The sequence below is a fragment of the Vipera ursinii genome (assembly GCF_947247035.1).
Source record: "Vipera ursinii genome assembly, chromosome: Z".
NCBI classification, from domain to species: domain Eukaryota; kingdom Metazoa; phylum Chordata; class Lepidosauria; order Squamata; family Viperidae; genus Vipera; species Vipera ursinii.
This window is the reverse complement of record NC_139517.1, coordinates 86410675-86437250: the sequence shown is the minus strand read 5'-3', so window position 1 is coordinate 86437250 and position 26576 is coordinate 86410675. Positions and strand designations below refer to the sequence as shown.

The 26576-nt window shown below is 35.3% G+C and overlaps 1 protein-coding gene across 7 annotated transcripts in view; it reads right to left on the bottom strand.

The window, feature by feature from the left end:
- TBC1D5 (TBC1 domain family member 5) overlaps positions 1 to 26576 on the bottom strand; it is a 343189-nt gene that overhangs the window by 277327 nt on the left and 39286 nt on the right. The window lies entirely within an intron of this gene.

The window sequence follows — 26576 nt, the reverse complement described above, 5'->3', positions numbered from 1 at the left end:
CTGCTTCCCTAACATGGTCTACGCAGCATTGTGTGAAGCTACCTTAAACCCATTTAACAATGGCATTGCGAAGAGCAAGGGATGGGGATTTTTAAGCAAGACGAACTTGCAGGATCCAATCCGAGTCATTCACCAGGATTAAAAATTTAGTCTTCCAAACTTTCAGACTCATGCTGGAGCCCATCCTCATGGAAGTTTCTTTTCTCTCCAGAATGTGTGCACTAGGCTGTTCCATGTGTAGTATTTTGTGGTGTTTGGTTGTATGTGGCTTTTAGTTGTGATGTTGACTATTATATCATTGGTTATTGTTTCCTTGGGCTGCTACACCCTTGTCTCCTAAGTACCTAATAAGCTGATGGTAAATCAGCACTCCTATTGATTGACAAGGGGCTGTTTCCCAGGCTTCAATAATTTTTCTGGCTATCTTTGTCCCTGCTCTGCCAACGATCTTACAAAATTGAACACATGCTCTTGTTCACTGCAATGTGAGGCTACCAATGAGCTCGGGTCTCCTCATCTAATTGTTAATTTGTGTTCTTGCAATCTAGTAGTTAGCTTCCTTCATGTCTGTTCTACATAGTCATACACAACCAGGCATCACATAAATACTACACATTGAACAGTCCCGTGCACACATTCTGGAGAAAAAAAAACTTCGCTGAGGTTGAGTTCCAGCACAATTCTGAAAGCTTGGAAGACTAATCTCTGGTCCCAGTGACCAAATCTGATTGGATCCTGCATCATTATCCTGGGACATGTCTTTATTTATGAAAGACGATCTTGCTTAACGACATTCATGGCATGTGACTGTAATGTGCAGGCTCCATTACTGATGTAGATTGAGGACTACTGGATCTACATCCACCACCTGGAAAATATGCCAAATAAACTGTACTGCAACAAATAAGAGCCATCCACCTGGAAACTTTATTTAGTACGGTAAGAATCAACTTCAAAATCCAGCCACTGACATTGTACACCATGTTTATATTTTAGTAAACTCAGATATATATTAAGATATACTTTAAAAAGTTAATCCCAACTTTTATTTTCTTTTTAACGTATTAAGTAGTCATATGTTGCTCACTTTTGACAAGGATTAAAACTTCTAATTCAGTATAAATCGAGGAATTATTAACACAGCACCAGGTATACACCTGGTTATAGCCTTTTTACAAGTTATTTTAATCCATTATGACTTCTATGAGCTACCCATACAACCACTCCTTTTCTGCAGATTAATGGAAGTTTTCCAAACAATTAAATATTTAAAGATTGTAGTTCGTCATTGTATTATGGGTGAAATCCTCACTATGACAATATAAAAAGATACAGATACCTAATTATTTTTAACTGTAGCAAGAGCAAAAACATGCTACACAAATATTTAGGAAAGGGATAGCACAATTTGTTTTATATATCAGATGACCTATATATTTTTCAATCTGCATATGACTTTATTTCATAGAATGAATCAGGGGTTTAGAAAATGAACTATCATTATCTTTCATTAACCTCCTTGTGTTTTCCTACTGTTTCTTGTTTAGCAGGAAAAATGTTAAGGAAACAAGTACTACCCAAAAAAAGGAATTTGAAATATAAATGATAGTAATAAATCATAACAAATACATTAAATCTACATAATGAGAAAATGCCTTACTTTTTGAACATATATTTCAAAAGTTGGGACAAAAAGAAAGGCTTCCATATTTTTAGAAAAATCTATTTTTGCAATACACTCAACTGAACAAAATTACAGTATTGCTATAAGAAAGAAGGATGTAATAAGAGAAAGATATATGTACTGCAGTATCTTGAATAATAGTAGGCAAGTCCATTTCACCTAAATTTGATTTCTCTACTTGCAGTTACTGAAATGGCACTAGACGACCATGTAAGTTTCTGAGAGCCTTCTATATCAAGAGGCCATGAACCCTGGGGCCCACTACTGGGCTGTGACCTATTCGCAACTGGGCCTTGGGTTGGCATACACGCACGCACCTTGACTCATGCAAGTGGTGGGCCGGCGTGCATGTGCATGCAGCTCGACTTGCAGTCGAGCTGCGTGTTATTATAATACTAATTTTCTATCGATTGGCTGAAGGAAAAAAAAAAATCCAACACTACCATAGCACACAATAGGTCATGTAATGCTCCAAAAATGTCTTTAGTATATTTCTTTGTTTCAGCATTTGCAGCTAGGATTTCTTATTTACAGTGTGGACTCACACTCTCCATATATAATATATTAGATATCTTACCATCACCAGCCATTCATCATATCCAACGCTCAGCCACTCTATGGATCAGCACTCTCCAGGGCCTTCTGTCTCAGACCACGTCTTTCAGATTTGCCCGAGTTATCCCAGTGTCATCCTTTATAGTGTCCCTCAGTTATATACATTAAACTAAATGAGTTCATAGTACATTCTAGAACAGGGGTGTCAAACTCACAGTGTCATGTGAGTTTGACACATATCACGACATATGAGTTTGTGAGTTTGACATATCACGACTTTTTTCCCCTTGCCAGAGCTGGAGTGGGCGCAGCTTCCACGTGACGCATCTGGCCTGCAGGCGGGGCAGTTTGATACCCCTGCTCTAGAATGTAGATTATACATCCGGAGATAAAAACTGACCAGAAATAAAGATTATTCTTCAATTGTTTTTTATGTGCAGTGTAATTATAAATAGCATATTAAAAAGCCATTTGTAAATAAAAGCTATCTCAAAAAGACATATATGTCTGACATATAGTTCTAACATACAGATGGCTCTTAAAATTGTGATATAATCTCCTTCATTAAAAGAAATCAACCATCGGACTTCCGGTGGCTCCGCGGCGACGGAGACAGCCCTCCCGGGCTGCCCGCGGCTCAGCTGTTGTTTTTTCGCCCGAAACAGCGCCGATCAGCTGTTCGGGCGAAATTGAAGCCCCCTCCTCGGGAGAAGAGGAGGGGGTGAGCCCCCAGGTAGGGGTAGAGTTCTCCGGGGCCGCCTGAGCTTGGAGCTTGGGCGGCTGAAGGATTGAACTCCCCCGTAGCCTGGGCTGCTCCCAGCTGACCAGCGTCTCTGCTCCGGATTTCATGGAGCAGAGCCAGGCGTCTGCGACCATCCCTGCTTGAAGGAGAGACTATGAAAGGAAAAAAGCAGGCAGAGCAGTGCAAGAAGGAAAGATAAAGAGATGAAGAGGATTATTTTGTTTTACTCTCAAGCTTGATGGACTTTGCTTGAAACTTAAAGTGAAAGTGCGTCACAATTGTAAGTAAAAGATGGCGGCTAAACCTCCCCCTAGAGCCTTTCGGAGTGCTGGAAATTCTCCGGTGCAACAACAATCATTACTGCAGGCGTTGCATTCTCCTGATGTACTGACATCGAAGGATCTGGAAAAACATACCCAGTTAATTTTGGAGTCAATGGGTGTTAAATTTCTACAGATGGAGGAGAAATTGGAGAAATTGGAGCAGAGAATGGAAGAAAGGATGGAGCAGAAACTTAGAGAGATGAAGGTAGACATTTTGTCCTCAGTGCAAAAAGTTGCTAAATGTGTGGAGGTGCTGGATGATCAAGTGCAAGACTTAATTCAAAAGAATGTTTTATTAGAAGCAAAAGTATTGGAATTGGAAGATTTAAAAGACAAAATGGACAGTGAACAGAGTTTGGCCCAATTTTACCAGATGCAGTTTGCTGTGAGAATTAGAGGCCTAAAAGAGAATATTAAGGAAGATTTAAAGCAGCTGGTTTCTGAGGCTTTTGAGGGAGTATTGAACCATCCAGCATCTGAATTAAAACAAGGTATGGACAAAGTGTTTCGTGTGAATTCGTGGATTGCTAAACAGAGAAAGTTGCCTAGAGATGTGGTGGTTTATTTTGTAAAAAGGGAAATTAGAGATGAAGTTATACAAGCTGCCTATGATACCAAAGTTATGATTGCTGGTCAACAAGTTTTGGTTCTAAAAGAAATTCCTCCAAAGATTTTAAAGAGAAGGAAGGATTTTATATTTTTGGTGCAAGAGCTTAAGCAAAGAGATATAAGGTTCAGATGGGAGATCCCAGCTGGGTTGAGCTTCATGTATGATGGTAAAAGGTATTGTTTGAGTAATGTGAAGCAAGCGCATGATTTTTACAACAATGTTTTGGAAGTAACCCCATCAACACTTTTGGAAGCTGTAGAGGGATCTGGAGAAGGAGAATGTCAAGAGGATGAAGATGGACAGATGGACGAGAAGGGTACAGGAGGAGATCAAGCTGCAACTCTTTTGGATGATCTTAGAGAACAGAGGGTGACGCGTGCTGCCTTAAAACGCTTAAAAAAGACTAAAAAATAAGACCAGTAGAAATCTATGGAACTTCCACAATACATTTATAGTTAAGTGGTAGTTGTGTTTTTAAAGGTTTTGGGATACTATGTGTGGTAACAGATTTTTTTTTAATGGTTAATTTGTGTAAGAGCTATCTATTATAGCCTATTGTGGCTAGAGAGGTTAACAGGGATAGGTGTTTGTGATGTGTAAATGAGTGTATGTCTAGGTAATAGTGAATTGTGGAAGAACATAGATGGGAATGATGCTAGTTTTCTTTTATTTTAGTTTCTTATATATATTTAGTATTATTAAGGATTGGTTTACTCTATATAAGCTAGAGAGTGATGGATTTTAGAGTTTATAATTGTTAGTATATGATTGTTTATGATTGCCTTTCAGATATATACCTTGTATTTTGCTCTGGGAAGTCGGGGGGGGGGAGGGGGGGAGGAGGGGAAGTAGAGGGGGGGAGGTAGGGGAGGGAGGAGGGAGAGGGGGACGTGGGGAGGTAGGGGGGAGGTAGGGAGGGGAGGAGGGAGGGGGAAGGGGGGTTTTTTAAAGGAAAATTGTATTTTATAAAACTTTTCAATAAAAAAAAAAAAAAAAAAAAAAAAAAGAAATCAACCATCATATTTCCAACTTTCTCCTAAGCTTAGGAAATGAGCTTAACACTGTGAACATAGTATATACAAATACATTCTGCCATAAAATGGAACCAACATTTTATTAGGATCAAGTATTTATAAAATCAATCCTTTGTTTCCTACATTTGGGATAAGAAACTATTAGTAAATCTTCATATTGCACACAATATGAACTGTAACTGCTTTCTATCATTCAGTAGCTAATTTGCAACAAATACCAATTAAAACATTTGAAAACATCCGGATGAGATTAAAAATATATGGATATATAGCTTGATACATTTTGGTATTCTGAGTAGTATAAATTTATCAGTATGTAACATAGAACGTGCATGGTGCAAAAAACAAACTATGACCATAAACCAAAAGCATTCCGTGCCTTCAATCAAACCATTGTAATTAATATGAAATTCTAAATACAGAATACAATGCCACATAAATACTATAACAGCCAAGTCCTGTCTAGGAAGCCATATGTTTTTTCCCATTGTTCAAAAAAGGAGATGACTTCCCGTCACTTATGTTTCTGATTAGCAAGGTGATTTATGCCACAATCACTAAAAATGCCAGCAAGTGAATGAGAAAATGCATAGTGACTGCACCAGATGTGCACAATAAACAGGAATCCCATTGTAATCTCTGGTACTTAGTTTATATGAAGGTAATGTAAGAAACACTCTTGAATATAGCAAAGTCACTCTTTTTTTAATATTTGACTATAAATGATATGAAATAAATTGTGTGTTTTATACTTTATGGCATGCATACATTGATAAATTAGGTACAGTTTTGTATTCTGACTTATCTTCAAGACAAACCTGGCTAAGATCATGGGGATTAATTGCTTCAGAAGTGTGAAATGCAGCTTTTCCATTCTTTTCTGCACACTCAGTGAAGAAACAATGATTAATCACTGTTTAACTATTCTCTAGAGAATCTACAAGATTGCCAAAGCAGAACTTATCCTCATAAATCCAAAAAAACAGAGGTTTAGATTTGTTGCCAGTAACTGAATGAACACGAACTTAAAGCCATTCGTTATCAGATTAAAACCATGTCAAAGCTTTAAAACACTACAACCACAAAATTCTCTTTAAATCTTCAACTTAACAACATGGATTGCATTAACAAACCACGTAATACCCCAAGCGGATACTTTAGTGTTTTGATCAAACATCTTCTAAATCAGACCTTATGTCAAAAAATATTTTACATCTATTATATTCAATCAAAAATACAAGAAAAATAATAAATCTCTATTTTAATACAAACAGGAACAGTTCCCAATATAAATGAAACTCATTCTTTTCTACTTTTTTGATATTTTTTAAAAATCAATTTTATCTCCATATTTGCTGTGTTGCACATAGAACAATCCAAAATGTAGAAATGAACATATTGTTCTCTGTTGATCATTTTATACTTGTAATACACATTCTGTTTTAGATAGAATGACACTGAAAAATGTTTCTAGCTTATCAGAATTAAAAACAGTGGAAATTCTCCCCCATCAAATAGGCCGTCTATTATAGAGACTGCCATGTAATCTGACCTCATCTTTAATTATGTGCAATGTACTTGTTTGTACAATAATACAAGTAATTGATTCGTGGGTTGCACAGGTCACATGTAGAATATAGAATATAGTTTAATCCTTCAATATTTACTTCTTATACAATATAGATTTGCGCTTTCAATTCATCACAAAAATGAAGAACTGACTTTTATGTTCTAAAAGTCTTGAAATACAATTCATAATCATCAGTTGTTTGAAAAAGGGGCTAGTAATATACCGGTTTGATTTCTTTAGTCTTCTTTTTGTTCTATTTCTTTTGTTTTACTTCTTCAATTGTAATTCATAAAATGTTAACAAAGTAATAGTTCACTTCCCTTTCAAGTCTGCCTTGCCACTTTACTCTATTTTAATTCTTATCAGTCCTCCAACCAATATAACAATCTGATATGTAAATCACAATTTGAATCAACAATATATTAAAAAATTGACAACATGATAATATGCAACAAAAGTCAAAAATATCAAAATCCAGACATTTACAAGGTATAATCAATGGAATTTTCCATAGGATTTAAAATTAAGCCCTAAAATGTAACTTTTGATCATATGATCAAAATATGATGCTTGACAACTGGTTCATAGTTATGCTGGTTGCAGTGATCACCTTTTGCAACCTTCTGGATAAGCAAAATCAATGGGAAAACTAGATTCAGTTAACAACCACAATGATTCACTTAACAACTGTGGGAAGAAAGATCGTAAAATGGGGCAAAAATCATTTTATATCTGTCCAACTTATTATCAGAAATGTTAGGCTCAACTGTGGTTGTACGTCAAGGACTACCTATAGTAAGCTTTCCTAAATTTCCATCTTTCATAAATGCACACTGTCTAAATTCTATTAAAACAAAACTGAGAGTCACATACCTACATTTACAATATTTGCATGTGATGTGGTGAGACCATCCTGTACTTAAGAAGCATTCATTATGATTCTGACTTTCATCAGAAACATGTTCTAAATATTCCTAGATATATATGAGAGTGGGATCTGTGGAATTCTTTGGGCTTGTTTTCTTGCAGCTATTTCATTACCAAACCAGGTAATATCATCGGTGTATGAGAGTGACTGCACATATTCAGACTTTTCTGTGATAATTATTGATTTATATATAAAATGTGCAATCTATAATACAAATTATAGCAGTCTCCCCTAAAAACTCAAATTACATCCTGGTAGCTGAAACTTATGCGACTTGTAGACTAACACATATGGAAAGTTTCGGGTTGAAAAGTACTACATCAATTGTTCCAATTTTTGTTTTCTAATGTTTGAAAACAGGATATTTCTATTATAATTTGAAAAGTTTGGTACACAATTTGTTTCCACGGCGTGTAAGATCTTAGGTATCTGAAAATCTATATAGAGTTGTTCTGTTTAATGTTAATCATTTAGGAGTTATATTGCAAAAGTTGTAAGAATAGATACAACTATATATCACAATATCCACATAAAAAAGTTACTGCTAGTTATATATTGCTATCAAGGGACTGCAATAATTTATGTAACATCTGTTTTCATATTTTTCCTAATTAACATAAATATTTAATACGTAAAAGCTCAGGCCACTTCTCCTGCAACTGACTCTCCTTTTTAAAAAAAGTCAGTATTCTCAAAAATAGAAAGATGTTTATATTTAATTGGAAACATGAATAAGTAAAATGTAAATCAATATTCTTATGAAATTTTAGGTGAAATCAGTTGAAATACGTGAAAAATATGCTATAATAATTAATAGAAAACATTGAAAAACTAAGAGGGCATGAATACTAACAAGCTATAATAGTATTCAGGAGAATACTAAATTCATGTGAGGATGAAAAATGATGAGCATGCTAAACTGAGAACTGTGTAAATAATCCATGAAAAACTCAACTATCACCATCATCCAAAAAAATAAATAACAAAATAGAAAATAATCCTTTTTTAACTAATTTTATCTTTGGTATGAAAAAAGTGCTGGTATTTTTAAATCACTGCCAATGAAATATGAAATAAAATGTTGTTTGTCCATACTAAGAGAGTGGAATGGAGATGCAGCTATAAGGTGGTTCTAGACAGTTTTGTGATCCACACTGCTTATGCAGCTCAGGCTCTTATACAGCTTAAAACATGGTCCACCGGGAACTGGTCCATGCAAGTAGCAGGCAAGTGTGTGAAGCTTCATCTTCACATACATGGGACCTAGGCTGCATGCATGAAACCATTCTTCCACTCCCGTCGGTCCATGAAGCCACAAAGGTTGAGGACAGCTGGAAAATTTTGCAATCATATCCAATATTTCTAGCCACCTTGTTGCAAGTAGGTTTGAAACTGAACTGGGCAGTGTTATCAATACAGGTATTCCTTGAGTTAATACAGTTGAATTAGCGACCATTCAAAATTATGACACCCCCGCCCCAGCAGATGGGGGGAATAAAAACCAAACACTACCTCACCCCACCCCTGCTGCCAATCCTCAACAGAAATGCTCACAACAATGTAAACCTCGGGCAGGAGGAAGAGCACCGCCGGGCGGGCAGGCAGGTGTCTTGCTTGGCTGTGGCTTGGGGGCACTTTTTTTTACTGCCATTGTAACTTCAAACAGTCACTAAGGGAACTGTTGTAAGTCAAGGACTACCTGTACTTCATCACTTTTTTTTTTGGTCATCAAGTTTTTGACACCTTGCTAGACAACTGGTGGTACTCGGATGTTGCCTTATCCTAAAAGCGGTACAATGGGTGAAAAGTTGAAAAGCCCTGATCTAATCCTCTCAAAGGCAGCAAATGTCTGCCTATTTAAATTGCCTAAAAACCTGTTTCTAAGCCAAATCAAACATTCTGCTGTACTCAGAAATCTCCACTCACTTTGGCTAATGGTTTAGAATTTCCTTGAATTCTCATGTGTATTTTTACATGATTTCATGTCTATTTCTTATGAATTACTTATAACATTTTTTCTTTTTAATACATTTTGTCTGTCTTTACTGTAATATGAATTCTTAGAATTTTATAATGTACACTTTATATCTACAAATTCTCAAGTGATTGCAGAATTTCTCATTTCCCTCACCACCAATGTTTCTGAAAGTAGGGCACACCAGCTGCTTCTTCTGGCAAACTTGAATAGATTCAAGTAAGTGAAAACAATCCCACAGATAAATAGGTGCTAAGCCATTATTAAATTGTACTTTACAAGGTATTCAGAAGGAAAGAGAAAGCCAATGAAGGGCAGAATCACAGGGTAATGTATTGTGGTAGATACCAGTTAACACATGGGCAACTGCATTTTGGACAAACGCGGCAGCCCTATGTAGAACATATTGCAGTAATCTAACCAAGTGGAAATGAGGGCATGAGCCATTGCAAGCAGAGTAGATAGGGTTAGTGTGCCAGTTGCAACTAATATACCAGCTAAATCTTAGCAAACCCTCCCATTCCCCAACCAAGGCTTCTATAGGAACTACAAATGCAAAGGATAGTACTACCATATCAGGATCATCAATGAAGCTGCCAGAACAGCTGATGAACAAGCAGCAAGTCCATCTTATTAGCATTCAGTTTTAACCTGTTCTGGCCTGTTCAAGCCTCAAGTTCTCAATAATTTTATCAGTATAGCTGGGAATCTTCACCATAAAAGGAAAACTAAGTGATTTCTCATTTTGAATAATCATTATCTTGACATGTTGTTTTAACCATTTAGTTGTTTCCGACTCTTGGTGACTTTTTAGGCAAATGCTTTCCATGCTGTATTTTGACACATAAGCATAATAAAATACTTGTTTTTGTACTGAATTGTTGTATATTATAATCAAGACAGAAAAAGTATGTTTTAAACACTGAAAGTCAACTACATTTTCATTTGAAAATGTGAATAGTTTCAAATTAAATAGGTATCTCCTTATTCATGATATTTAATGTTACTTATTCTTACTCACTAACAAACTTCTTTGAGTGTGTTTATGGGATCACTAGGAATGCAATATAACTTGAAAATTTATATTTATATAATTCTTAAATTCATTACAATGCACTTTTAGTCCATAAGTTTAGAATTATTTGTACTGTATTAAGTTGCTAAATTGTAAACTTAATTAAAATAAACTTTAACTATAAATTTAAAAATTTAAACATTTTGGAAAAAATCAGACTTGACAGAAAACATGCATTCTTCTCTAATGTCCAAACATAATATACCTTTCATGATAAGGTTACTAATTCATCTCACATTGTGGGTTTAAGTAGCATCTTAAACTGTGTTCTACAACTCTCATGAATTCATTCTCATGAATTACAATGAAGTTCTCTATTTGAGAACAGAGATGTTTGTATTTATAAATGGACTGATATAATTTGAATTCCTGGACTATTACTGTGATTTAAATTCTGTGCTGTTACAAAAGTTTGTAAAGCCCAGAACATATCCATACACAAAGAATAAGATTCTTAACATTCTGCCCATTGCATTTCTATTTATTTCCAGACATCATCTAATTATAATATATAATTACAAATATATACTATATACACCAAATTATAATATTTCATTACAGCTCTTCAGCAGAGTTTGTACAAGCTCACCTCTTTTCTATTGCATGTATTTTATTTTAAGAAATATATTTTCCAATAGGAGGATGTTTTAATCTTTTCCACAAATACTGGTACACAAACATGTTTTAGCATGAGAAAGCGAAATGAATCCAGAGGTATGTAAAAAAGTGATCAAAGTATACTGCGTTAGTCTTCTGTTTCTCTTTTGACAGTGAAGTAATTTTATGATATTTGTGACACAATGAAGGACAAAGATAAGCCAACTGTTTAGATTCTTCTCCTTTATGTTATGGCTTTGATCACTAACAATGCTGCGTGAACAGCCAACAGAAGGCTGACATTTCATAAAATATGCAGTGATAAAAACTAATACTGTAGCATCTGGGAACGATATATAAAATGCAGAAATACACCTAATAACTGTGATCTTAAATAACAAGTTACAAAAAACCCCTAACTTGGATGCATATAGGGAATACTTGACATCAATAGTTTTGCATTCTTAAAAGGTTTCAAATGTTCATCTCAAAAAATATAAATCAATAATTTGCAACCATTTTGCAGGTGCCAAAGTCTAGTCTAAAGCAGACTTCTAAGCACGGTATTTTTTATATTTAAATATTACCTACAGTAACTATATAGCTCTGATATATTATCTTAACTTTTCCAGATGTTTTCAATCTCAAAAACTATAAATAGCATTTTTCAGAAAAGCTTTGTAATTGTTTTCTTCCAGCAGAATATATAAAATCCTTCCAAGAAACATTTCTAGTAAGTCAAAACACAAAAGTATCTGTTAATTCAAAAAGGAAACAAGTATTCTGAGATTCTTTTGCACATAGCAGCTGGAAAACATGGCTGTGTTTTACTAATGTTTGATGTGAATCTACTCGTTTCACATATTTACCAAAAAACAATTTGTTTTATCAGGATTCATTTGATTAGATCAATTTTGCCTATAAATGTGAAGAAAAGAATTGATGGCCCTATAAAGGAGTTTTCACAGAAGAAGTGGTGATGACAACAATGGTTTATTATTCATGAAGATGTAAACAATATTTTCAAATTTTTATGCTATTATTAATTTGGTCTGTAACGCTCTTTTTGTTATATAAGTTTGCTTATATATAGTTTCTTGGATATGTTTTAAATGAATCCGAACAGTTTCAATCTGAGTGATTCAAAACACTGCAGTGACCCACAATGTTTTTATCTATCCTGATCCTCTGAAGCTGCAACCTATTTGTCTGACACAAAATTTCTCCCAAACAGAATCTCATTCAGGCAGTGTATCTCATTACTTGAGTTTCCTTCTCAGTTTCCTGTTCTCACAGAAAGGGAAGAAGGAGCTACAAGCTAGAGTTACAAGGTGAGGAGACAATCTCTGAACATGGATAGGACCTCAACAAAAAATAACTTAAATTTGGTAAGAATAACAATAAATTAACTGTTAATTGCCATACCATCTTAAGCAATATTTTTCTATTTTCTCTTTTATTAGGAAATATGGTAAGCCTTATGTTGTATGCATGTTGTTGTTGTTAGCTGCGAAGTCGTGTCCGACCCATCGTGACCCTATGGACAACGCTCCTCCAGGCCTTCCTGTCCTCTACCATCTTCTGGAGTCCATTTAAGCTCATGCCTACTGCTTCAGTGACTCCATTGTATGCATACCTTTGTTCTATATAAGATTGAGAAACTAACTCAAATATAAAGTTTATACAGACTTATGTCAATTGTCTTTCTGTGCCTATTTATTAAAAATCAATGAGAGCCGTGCAGGTATTTTCAGATTGTACAAAAAATATAGCATTGAAATAGAAAATATTTGAACAACCTTACATATAAATGTTTTTAATTTAAAAGTTTAAATAAATCTCTGTTTAAAAAAACATTAAAAATCAATCTAATGATGTTAAACACGATTTTTTATTTTACAGTTCAAGATTTATGTTGACAATAAAATCAGAAAGCAACAGGTGATTGTTCCTGCATTTTAAGTGATTCCACTGTCTAAGATTAATCTCATAGTTTGGCAAGAGATATATTACAACTCCCTGGAGAACCCCAGACTAGTAAATTCTATCTTTCTTGCTTGCTTTATTTCCCATCCCAATCCCAGCTGACAATGGATAGGATACAACAAAATCCAAAGATTACATTACAAAATATTTCTTATTATAGAAACCAACAAGAAAAAATTAATTCATTAATGGTAGCATTTAATTAAGATTAAAAATATCTGCTGGACCATAACTGCTTTAACAGCATTATTCTGTTAAAAAAAGAGTAAGAGCCATTTATACCTGCTCTTATAGATTGTTCCACAATAGAGATGCTATCACTGAACCTTGGGATGGGGGTCCGCAATGATCAGATTAGCACATTTTGGTTAGCATTATCCTTCTGCCAATTATCATTCCTGAGTAGCTAATGCAGAAAGGTAGCAATGACCCTTTCACTGTTTATATTCACCTTCATTCTTCTTTGAACTTTGCAACTTAAAATCTAATTCTTACGTTATTTTTTCCTCTGATTGTCCATCTCATTTCTATTGATGTTTTAACTTTAGATTTTATGTGGGATGACACAGTCTGATCTTTATAAATTGCTCTGAGAGGTTTTTGGCTAAAAAGCTGAATAAAAATGTTTTAAAAATATAAACTCAGCAACAAGTACTGCTGAGTCCCTGATGAGCACAAATCTGCAGTCTTCCCAGAACAAGGGATTAGAAAGAATGCCCACTTGTTCAGAGAGAACAGTAATAATTTTGGTGAAATTATCAATCTGAAACTGAGGCCTTTTCTCTAATCCAGAGATTTAACTACTATGTTGGATTACCTGTGGTAATGCCAACGAATTCACACATGATTTCCTACTACTCTGAAACACAAGAAAATTGTAAGGTACTCTCGCAAACACTCTCATCCCAAATTAATATCACTTTTTAAGAGCTCTTAGGACTGCTTAGGGTCAGAATTGAACATGTTCTGAGCAACCACTTCATTAATCCAAATATATTTCAAAGCTGCTAGCTTTGCCATTAATTTCCTTCATTCATTTTCAAACAGTTTTCATACACAAAATTTGCTTGGAGGAAAGAGAAACTGAGTATTTTCCTTCCTCACTGGAAAAATAATATATGACATAACATTTTGTACTCAAATTCTAAGGGCTTTTAAAATTATATGTGTTGTAATTCTGATAACAGTATGTCAGAAAACATGAACTGAAGTTCTTTCTGATCAAGGTAACAAGAGTTACATAGTTTTGGATAATTCCAATAACATTCTTAGATTGCATGAGGCTTTAATCTACATTGTCCCTTTCAGACAACACACTTTATTTGAATGTACAATCATCTTACTCAAAGATGAACACTACTCTTCACAGCCCCTAATAAAGCAAAAGCTTCTTAACTCCCTAGGTACATTACATGCAAACTAATGTACACTATCATTATTTCCTTGATATCCTCCCTTTCATTTTCTTCTTTGCCCAATATATCACCTGCCAGTAGTCTGAGCAGATATTAAAATTAAACAGGGAATCAAATGAAATTAGATCAAGATCGATAATTTATCCACACTGCTACACAACATCCTTCTTGACTGTAAGATGCTACAATACGTTTAATTTTTAAAAGCTCAATATATTCTTTCTATAAGATTGTGATTTTACTCTAAAAATACAGGTAGTCCTTGTTTACCAACTGCCACGGTAACAACCATTTATTTATAATGACATAAAAAAAACCAGCTTTGTGACCAATCCTCACATCCCATAGACACATGCTATCTGCTTAACAACTGAATGAGTTGCTTAAGAGCAGAATGGGAAGATAACACTGTGAATTTCCACTTATCAACCTAAATGTGTAGCAATGAGTTGCCACGTGCCTATTATGTTCACAAAGAAATTCTGTGAACAGTTTTATTATTTCAGTTACAAGTTTGAGCTTGCATTGAGAATAGCTAAATTCAGATTATGAGCATAATACCATCCAATAAGAGAAAGAAAATAATTTGAGTTTTATGTATTTCAGAATTCTTTAAAAAAAAATAGAGATTTGAAACACTGTTAAAACTGGATTTGAGAAAAATTCTGACTCTTCTTTGCTTGTAACTGAAGCCCAGTACTATAATTAATATATCCATATAATATCTATGGATTTATGCATTAAAGTCTAGCTTAAACTCTCTAATCATGAGTTTTGCACAATATCCAAATGAGTTTGTTAAATTCAAGTTTTAAATCAGTGGAATAAGTTAAACAAGTAGTTACACAAATTTCCATGAAAAACAATACAAGTAAATTTGATTTAATCTGGTGACTGAAAGTCCATTCTATTATAGCTTTTTTTAATCACTTTACTATCAGGAGGGTGTTTTCCAAATAGACAGTGGGAGAAAAAAACTAACATTACCTATATAGTAAATCAAACTAGTCTTATCCGTCCCCCTTTGTTCTTAGATTTTTTTTAGAAGTTACCTTTTAAAAGATTTTTTAAAAAAATACTAGTGAATAAAATGGATTAAAATTAATGACATCAACAATTTTGAGTGCCTTTAAATTCAATAAAACTACTTAAAAGTGAAAAAGCTAAATATTTACCTTCATACACTTATTTAATTTTAACGTTATTTTCAAATTTATTCCAGTCTATTAAGATCACTGCATCTTCTAAACCAATTTTAAGAATTTCAAGTCTTAAATAAATACAAGACCTAATCTAAGATAGTGTTGGCGACATTAAAATCACTTGCATATGTGAAGAAGTAAAACACTAAACAAGTCAACTGGCAATTCTGAAACCCCTGCATGAATCCAACAACTTTCTGCCCCAAGTCTGGTCAGTTAAGAAATTGAGGTTAACCTTTAATTTTTAATGTCACCTGCAGCCAGTGATTGCTTTTTCTAATGCAAGTGACAGATAAACAGAAAAACAATCCCAAGATGATTCACAAAGCACCGTACACCATAAGTGCATTTTTATTTTTATACCAACTCAATTTCTCAAATGGATAACCAATGTTCCTACTAATTTACATTAGGAACTGAGTGAGGCATGAAAATTGTTCTGATGCACAGACATACTTTAATCTACTATATAGGGTGAAGGATTTTACTAAAACTCTTAAGCAATACAAAATAAATTTAAGACTGAAGAACCTTATCATAGCATTTATTGCAGGCTGGTTATATCTAACCCAAATTGGGGGGAAATCTCCAAAAATAAAGTATATTTACCTTAAAGTAAAGTGACTTTGAATGTAATACAATCCTCTCTTCCCCAGAAAAAAATGGAAAAATTTATTACCTTACCTTAATAATAATAAAGTTGGAAGGGACCTTAGAGGTCCTCTAGTCCAACCCCCTGCTCAGGCAGGAAACCCCATACCATTTCAGACAAATGGCTGTCCACTCTCTTCTTAAAAACTTCCAGTGTTGGAGCATTCACCACTTCTGGAGGCAGGTTGTTCCACTGGTTAATTGTTCTAACTGTCAGGAAGTTTCTCCTTAGTTCTAGGTTGCTTCTCTCCTTGATTAGTTTCCATCCATTGCTTCTTGTCCTGCTTTCAGGTGCTTTGGAGAATAGCTTGACTCCCTCTTCTTTGTGGCAGCCCCTGAGATATTGGAACACTGCTATCATGTCCCCCCCTCGTCCTTCTCTTCGTTAAACTAGACATACCCAATTCCAACAACTGTTCTTTATATGTTTTAGTCTCCACACCTCTAATCATCTTTGTTGGTCTTCTCTGTACTCTTTCCAGAGTCTCAACATCTTTTTTACATCGTGGTGACCAAAACTGGATGCAGTGTTCCAAGTGTGGCCTTACCAAGGCATTGTAAAGTGGTATTAATACCTCATATCATCTTGATTCTATCCCTCTGTTAATGCAGCCTAACACTGTGTTGGCTTTTTTGGCAGTTGCAGCACACTGCTGGCTCACATCTAAATGATTGTCCACTAGGACTCCAAGATCCCTCTCACAGTTATCTTAGCATAGCATAGCATGGCATGGCATGGCATAGCTTACTGTAGGTTACATAGCACCATTTCTTAATAACAAATGTTAAATATGAATAAAAAATTATAATTACTCCATCTTAAATGTAAATTATTCATTAAAAAGCTAGAACATTTTCACTCATAACTAAGCTGCAATTCCAGAGCCGTCTCAAACCTCAAAGTCTTCTTTTGTATAACATTTAGACCTCTTTCTAATCCTTACATGGAATAAATCGGCAACCTAAAGGTTTAGCAAGCTGCTTTTAAAAGTCAGAATTAACTTCTACTTCCACAAAATCCCAGAGTTGCCCATTTGTAATAAAGTCCCACACATATTTAGAAGATTGTTCATCCAAAGTATTCTGCAACTCTGCCAACACTTTTTAAGTGCTCTCCTGGTGCAGAAAATATTACTCATTCTAGCCTCCCTGGAATGCTATTTGTTTTTTTCCAATGGAAACCAGTAATAAAAAAAACATCTCAGAGTTGGTTACACTGAGCAGGTCATTATAAAAGATTCAAGTATTAGCCTTCATTATGTGAGAAAATTGTTTAATTTTTCAAGGCAAAAACTAGATTACACATTGTTTGGTTAGCTATTCTGACTTCTACATTCTCTGATGCAGATATAAAGTGGTCTACAATTTTTCTTTGTTATTGTTATTCACAAAACAAATAAAATAAAAAAGATAAGCAACTGCTTTCCTTAAGTGCACAGTTCTTTCTTTTTTTTAATGTTTGCAAGTACAATCATTATAACATAGGGATAATCCTTTAAGATGAATCTTTTTAAATGCTATATATTTCAAATATTTCACAATCAACTACTGAATCTATTTTAAGAATGAAAAGTCTCCAAGCAAGTCAAAGTCTACCCTATGACTGGTGATGAGGAAAGACCTGTATTGATGTATTAGATGATATACTACTCTCAACAGAGTCAATACTAGATTCCAAGAGTCAATATATTCAGAAGGCATTTATCAAAAAGTTTTAAATGCAACTATAAATGTTGAATGAAAGAAGAAAAGAATTCATGAGCTACAGCTAAGTGCAAAAATGTTGTTATCAACTGTCAGTTATTGGTACAAGAAAGCTAGGAGTATTTCCAACAATTAATTATAAAATATGTTTAATACTGTAGTATCTAAGGCTCTAAAACAGATTTACTATATGCAAATAGGGTGGCTTTTAAATATAATTTTGCAAGAAAAGTGGGTAAACAATTTACAGATATAAAACATTACTAGGTTGTTCATATTATTAAGACTTTTTAAACTGATTGCTAAACAAGTAGCACTCGATTACAACCACTCAGAGACCATTCAAAGATATGACAGTGCTAAAAATGTGAGTTGTGACCAGTCTTTGCATTTACAACCATTATGTGGTCCTCACAGTCACATGATCACAATCAAGGTGCTTGGCAATCAGCTCATAGTCAGAATGGTTACAACATCCCAGGACAATATGATCACAATTTATGATCATCCTAGCCAATTTCTGACAAGGTCAATGAGGAAGCCAGCATGGAAGGTTACAAATCATGATCACTTGATGTCTCACTTAATAACTACGGTAATTCACTTAATGACTATTGCAAAAATGTCATTAAAATGGGTACAGTCATGTGATGTCTTGCTTAACAACCCCACTGCTTAACAATATATTTTCCAATATTAATTTTGGTCATAAGTGCCACAACACGTACTGTTTCTTTAGATTTCTTGCATGCATAGGCCCAAGATATATATTCTATGAAATAATTGAAAATATTTGTAGCTTGGGTTTTAGATTTTGGCAGTGGTTTGCTTCCCAAGCTTGTTTCAATTTAGTTTCTAAACATTTTGCTACCAGATTAGGTAACCTCATCAGCAGAATTTTCTTGTCCTATTTTCCTTAGTTTATAAATATCATGTGTGCCAGTGTGGTCAATTGGTCGTGTGATTGGTTGTCTAGTTGATTGGCAGTTCCAATGGTCTGGTTTCTTACATATTCATATGCTGGATCTAGATCACGGGTCGGCAACTCACAGCTCCGGAGCCACATGCAGCTTTTAAGCTATCTCCTGCGGTTCCCAGTCCTCCTCCGCCATGTGCAGTTCCGAAAAAAAAGTGGGACTAAAAAAGTTCAGTTAATCAATTCAAACTGCTCACAAAAAAAAACCTCGCAAAGTTTTAATTGATTGGTTGAACTTCTTTGGTTTGTGGGACTGCACATAAACCGTTTGTGGGACTGCCCACAAACCACTTTGCTTCTTTCGACTGCATGTGGCAGCAGCGGAGGAAGAGATGGGAGGACTGGAAAGGTGAGTGGGCCCTTTTTCTACGTGCTGTACAGGTGGGGGTGGCCAGTCTCGGGGTGCCCCAGGCCTGCCTCTTTCTTGCCTGGCAGGTCTCCCCTTGCCCTGCTCCACTGCCTCCTCTGCTAGCCTGGGGGGGTGTCCGCTGGGGGTCTCAGAAGCTTCCCGTCGGCCCCGCTTTTTGGCTGTCCTGCGGGCGGCGGACCTTCCAACAGATTCCCCCATGGTGCCTGCTAGGCCTGCTGACCTTGGCAACAAGTCCAAGCCATTGGCACACCTCCCCTGTTGCCGTTTGTGCAGGGACCCGGAGGCATCACCACCCCCATATGGGGATCCGCCAGCCTCCGCCTCCCTCTTATCTCTGCTGCCTGGCCCAAATGAAGAGGAGCCGAAGGCAGCAGCTCTGCAAGCATCCGCCACCCCCTTCTCTCTGCTGCCTGGCCCAAACGAAGAACAGCTGAAGGCAGCAGCTACGCAAGCCTCCACCGCTCCTCTTTGTTCGGGTCAGGCAGCGGAAAGAAGGCGCTCTTTCCTGCCTGGCAGGTCTCCCATCGCCCTGCTCTGCCGCCACCTCTGCTAGCCTGGGGCGGGTCGTTGGGGGTCTTGGAAGCTTCCCCTCTTGGCCACTGCCTTCCGGCTGTCCCACGGGCGGCGGATCTCCGGGGCCTCTTCTGAGAGATTCCCCCATGGTGGCTCCAACTGAGCACAGGGGAGAAGGGTAGTAGTGAGGGGGAAAGGAAAGGGTTGCTTCCACCCGGCAGGCAGGCAGTGTTGCTCTTGCCGCCAAAGTCACCAAAGATGGCGAGCGCAGCAGCTACCACGCCGGGCCTGGAGCACCTCCAGCAAATCAGTGAGTGCACTAGGCTGCTGCAACAGCAGCTGCCACCGCCAATTTGTATATTATGCTGCTGATGTCTTCCTTCTGTATTTTGTCTTTGATTTTAGAGCTCTTTTCTGGGTATAAATGTGGGTTGGTAAGCTATCATTATTTGTAGGGGATGCAATATTCTGGCAACCATTTCATTTGTTCCTTTGATGTATAGCAGGACTTGTTTTGTGTTGTGGTTGGCTATGTATTTTGTCGGGGTTTGGATGATAAGCATCATATTATGAAATTTTTGGGATAGCCATTGCAGAGAAAAACATCGAAAAGGTGTTTCTCTTCTGCTTTTCTTAATAATTCAGTGCTGCAGTGTATTTTGGACCTTTTGAAAAGGGTCTGGATGCAGCTCCTTTTGTGTGCAGCGGGGTAGCTGCTTGTGAAATTTAGAATCTGGTCTGTATGCGTGGATTTGAACTAACAATCAACAAAAGCTCCAAATGAACAACCAATCACATGACCAACTGACCACACAAGTCATTTATAAGCTAAGAAAAATAGGACAAGAAAATCCTGCTGATGAGATTACCTCATCTGGTAACAAAACGTTCAGAAACTAAACTGAAACAAGTCTGGAGAGCAAACCACTGCCAAAATATAAATTCTATTTTTAGTGATCTAAACAAAACAATGGATCAGCAAACAAATCAATTCAGAGTTTTCATTCAAGGTACAAAGGCTCTAGTTATTGTATTAGTTTATCATATAAATTATCCATCATATAAATTTGTATAGTTTATATGAAGATCTAGTTTTCTGCAGAAAGCAAAGAAAATGGCCTCAGTTACAGTAGCAATGAGTATAGTATTGGAAGACCTGAAAACCTGAAGATCAGTTTGAGAACAGACTATCATGGACAAAATCTATGTAGCTGGTTAAAGTTGACACTAACTTATAGTAATAATACTTCAATAAATCATTTATTTATAACTATTTTTCATGGTTTCTAGATCCCCCCTTTACATGGGGGAAAGGCAACTTTAAACCAATTCCTCTATAGCATTTCCTGCTCTTTATTCTGAACTGTCTTCAAACATTCAATTAATATAATTAATATATATTTCATTTTCTGACAAATTATTGTAATTTTTTTAATAAAATACAGTGTGAGCATGTGAGGAATGCATACTTTTTTCCGTTGTATAAATTGTATAAATTGCATACTTTTTTCCGTTGTATAAATTGGACATCATTTGACTTTTGTAAATACTGTGAAAAAGTTGAGAATTTTAATATAAACATTTCAGGACCAAATAAAAATATGAGTTCTTACTCTTTGCAACTATGCTGCAAAGAGTAAGTACTATGCTGCAGTTGACAGACAGGGAAAAATGTTCAAATTTTCATTCAAGACAGGAAGTTTATTATTCTTAAATGAGCTTGAGCATCTTAACCAAGCCAGCTGCATATGGTACTAAAGATTTCTTTAAAAATGAAACACAAACCCATAAACCACTTTAAGCTGCTTAGAGGTAGGAGATAAATGTACTTGATAAATCAATTAAAAATTCATTTTTTTTCTTTTTAATAGAACAAACACCTTAAACTTGCTGTTAAATTAAATTATGCCAACTTCAACTCCTCATATATAATTATCTCAGCCCACTCTGAATATACCTCTACTCTTGCTCTGGCAGAAGAGACCTATGGCAGGTCCCGTTAGTCAAAGAATTCTGGCTGGTGAAGGGCTTTATCTGCAGTGGCTCTGCCCGTTGGAAACATCCTACCCCCTGGTTCAGCTCCCACCCTTCTGACCTTCCTTAACGGCCTAAAGACCTAGATCTAACAGATGGTTTGGAGCCCCAACAGGGGACTGTCACACTGGAATTGATTGTTGAATTAAGAGACAATCCTGCCTGTACATCACACACCCTCCCTATTTTGACAATAATTCTATTTTTTAATTGTAATTTCCATTCCATTTATTGTTTTAGAAATATTTATCTTTTATGGTTTTAATGCTTTTAATGCTGTAAGCTGTCCAGAGGTAGCAAATAAATAAAATAATAAAATAAAATAAATAATATACATTTCAAGTCATTTTCCCTTGAAAAAAAGATGTAAAGATCTTTACTATATAAACCATGGATACTATATAAACCATGGGTGAGGGCAGCCTTCCTGTGGACTAGAGATGATCTAAAGAATTCTTCAAACCTGCTGTCTTTCCTGCTTCAGTTTAAATGATGGCAGTTTATAATACTTATAACATTTGGTGCTAACAGGCCTGAGTCAATGTTTTGAAATAGGATTTCCCGCCCACCCCCAATTTAGGATCAAACATAAGCAAGCAGGAAAGTGGTAAAACTACTCAGCATTTCTCCCACTAACCCAGGCCATAAAGTATTTCCAAGTATAGGTGTGCATTTTTTTTTGATGAGTTTGGAGCTTTAGTGGGTTTTAAAATAAACAAACAGAACTCAGCAATGTTGATTAAGAATATGTCCTTTCAGGTTTGTGATATATTGATTAAAAAGTCTGTTTTTAAGGTTGAGAAAAGGGGAAGAAATCAAGAATTAGGTATGTTACTACAAGATGCTAAGGAAAAAGGGGGGTTGGGTTTACCAGATTTGAAACTGTATTTTGATGCATGATGTTTGGTCTGACTAAAAGAGTGGGTGAACAAGAGGCTACTTGATTTGGAAGGTCATGAATCAAGGTTTGGATGGCACAGTTATTTATGGTATAATAAAGTTAAAGTAAATGTTGATTTCAACAATATTTTTTTAGACAAGCCGTATTAAATTGAAATAAATATAAAACAAAAGGTTTTTTATGAAGTTGTCTCTTTGGGCATCTCCCCAAGAAGACTTTTTAAAGAAAAGAAATGGTGGTGAGGCTGGACTGGTGGATGTATGGTAAAATAATATCTTTTAATTTTGGTGATCCTACCCTCAAGTCTAAGGAAGAGTTAGAATTAGAAGGTCATGTCTGCCACTGGTTTACATACTTACAAATGAAAGCAAGATTCAAACTAAATAAAAAGATTTATGGTTTGATTTTGTTAAAAACGAATTGGAAATTTTACTGTGTGGTACTGATGACCATATTATTGTTAACGTTTACAAAATATTACTGAAATTGAATCTGGAAAGTGAAATGTAAAACTTTGGATATAATGTGATGTTTGAACAATGGGAGAATATGTGGATGAAAGTTTTAAAATTCACACTAAATTATAATTTAAAAGAAAACTTTTATAAGATGATATATTGTTGGAATTTAACATCAGATAAGTTGTCTAGAATGTATAATGGTATCTCAAATGAATGTTGAAAATGTAAAAGTAAAGAAGGGATTTTTTATCATTTATGATGTACATGTGATAAAGCAAAGAAATATTTGCCTTCCCATTCTGTATGATTGTTTATGGTGCCACTCCTTTGAGGTGAGGTGAGGCAGGTTGGGGGCGTGGAACTGCCCCATGCGCCCTGTACTTGCTTAGCTCAGGGCCCCTGCAGCCAGGCCTCCCAAGCCCTGACACCTGCCTCGCCTTGGCGGCACCAACAGCCCCAACTAGCAGGAGCCTGCTGCCGGCCCACTTCTTAAATATATTAAGAGAAGATTGAGACAAAATAGGAATTAAGGAATTCTTTCCTTATCATCTGCCTTACTATCCTCATCTAGCAGTGGCTTCACTTTTTTTTTAACTGACATAAACCAAAAGGCCTTTTTGGTTGCTTCTGTATTATCTCACAAATGTATGTTTCCATGTATGACTTTAAAATAATAAATAAATAAATTTTCTATGTGCAAATATTAGTTAATTGTTGGTAAGCCTCCTTGATGAATCACCTATCTTCTTTTTCTTCCACATGCTCTTTTTAATTCCAAGATCAGGTGAAAGCTCCATTTCATATACAACATTATTATTATAAACTCCTTTATTACTACCCATTATTTAAATCATAAAATATGAGTAAGTTTATATTTATGGATATGAAAATATTTTAGAAGTAACATAGATTCTGATTCAGTTTGAATAATTATGTCTAGTTAAGAAACCTGGTATAATTGCCAGGTTTTACCTATCAATTTCCTTTACTTTTTAGGTAGATATGTGGACTTTGCATTGTATCTACAAAGAAATTTGGTTGGATTAAAACTGGGAATGATGTCCCTGACAGTTTCCCCATTGACTTCTTATGAACAGCTGGCAGGGAAGGTCACAAATTGCAATCACATGACCATGCTTCTCTACAATGTCATGATCATGAGCTGGACATATGGATGCCCAAATCATGATCATGTGATTGTGGGAATGCTAAATAAGTTGCAACTTTGAAGATTGATCATATGCTCATTTTTTGGCACCAACATAATTTTAAATAGTCACTGAACAAATGGGCATAAGACAAGGAGTACTTGTAAAATATAATGACATAAAGTTTATACAGAATAATCAAGTCACCAATTATATTCCTGGCTAAATATAATCTATTTAAAAGCAATAAAAGTAATTTTTTATCAGTTCATTTTAAATGTTCATCTTGAACAGGGAATTGCAGTGGTCCATCATCCCAGTTCTGAAAACTCCATTTCTCCAGGTCAAGAGAAAAAGATCTATTCAACATCTAAAACTGTATAGATTACATTTCTAAGGGTGTTTTTAAAATAGCACTATATCCAAATATATTAATTTTAATGCAATTGTTGACAATTTTACTAAAGGCTATTCACACTCACACACACACACACACACACACACACACACACACTTACCTATGCCAAAGATTTATCAACAGTAGTAAATTTAATATGCTCCATTCTTTTATAAAAATATGTTTCCAAAAGTTTTTGAACCAAATACAAGTTAACATAGCTAACAGGAGGCTGAAGGAATAGTTTATGAGTTCCCAACCTTTTTTTTCTACATGGTACAATTCATATCTCTTCCTTAATTCCTGTTTGCTGTTATAAGCAGAAACCGATTTGTAAAGAAACTATATATTTATATATATCCAAATCTTTGATTACTACTAAATTTGTAGAAGAAAATAAGACTGATCAGAGGCATTTTTTCAGACAGATACAAGTATCTGCATCTTTAAAAGAATCTCTACCATACTTAAATCATCTAGTAGCAAGAAGGTGGGTGCTAGGATAAGGATCAGGCTGGAGGCAAATAAAGCTGTTATAATTATAGCTGGGAACACAATTTGTTAAAGGAAGTGTACTGTATAATTACAATTGAAATTTCAGCAACATGCCCACAGGCAATCCTACAGCTGTCAGGAACTGACAATGCTCATGAGTTCTTCTCAAACAGCAGATATTGTGGTAGTTTGAGACATCTTTTCTACAGCCAACTTAATGCTTCCATTCTGTATGTCTTCAATCTTTACCTACAGAATGCCTTCTCTAGTACACAGAATATATCTGGAGTCTCCAAACCATATGTCTCTCATCATAGCTCGTTAATTTTTTTGTGAGAGCTGAAACATAGTCTTTAAAAAAACTATTCAAAAGTACTAAACTAATGCTGGATCACATAGGACACAGCTATAGCAAGGATTATCATACAATAAAAAAGAAATACCAGTCTCTTAATTTTTTTCCTATTAAAATACCCAAATAAAACACAAAGGTATTGTAATTTATTATGGTAAGCAAAATATTTTTCCAGGACAATTTCAAACATAGAAGGGTGCTGATGAGTGCTGATGTCATTGCATAGGATGATGTTTACTATAAAAAAGAAAAAGACATTTAAGTCAGTAATAGAGTTTGCAGTATGCAAGCTTTTATTTCACAGATTATAGAAATGCAAATATTTGCTTGAATATCTATTTCTGGGAAATAGAACAAAGTATTTTTTTATAAATTCCTACAAAAGTAAAATACCCCAGAAAGGCAGTTAAATAAGCAAACTAAATTAAAATGAATTTGAAAAAAAAGATTTAAATTCTGTTTAACTCCCTTACTGATTCTGAACCAATCTGTGTCACCATAAAGTGTTCTCACTGTTGCCTCCGGATCAGTATACAGTGATCTGATGAATCTGATCAGATTGGTTGGGACACCAAGATCATGCAAAGTTGCCCATAGCTTATTATTTTCAATAGTCAAATGCTTTTCTGTAATCAATAAAGCACATGTAAAGATCATATGCCTTTTCCATAATCCATCATATATTGGCAATGTGATCTTGAGTGCTGCGCCCCTTTCAAAAGCCAATTTGTACATCAGGTAACTCTTTAATGATTTTTATCAGCATCTTGCTTGCATTGGAAATCAATGCAATCGTGCAATAGTTGGAGAAATCTCTGGCATAATCTTTCTTTACTAATAGGATAAAAACATATTTTTATCCTATTAGTAAAGAA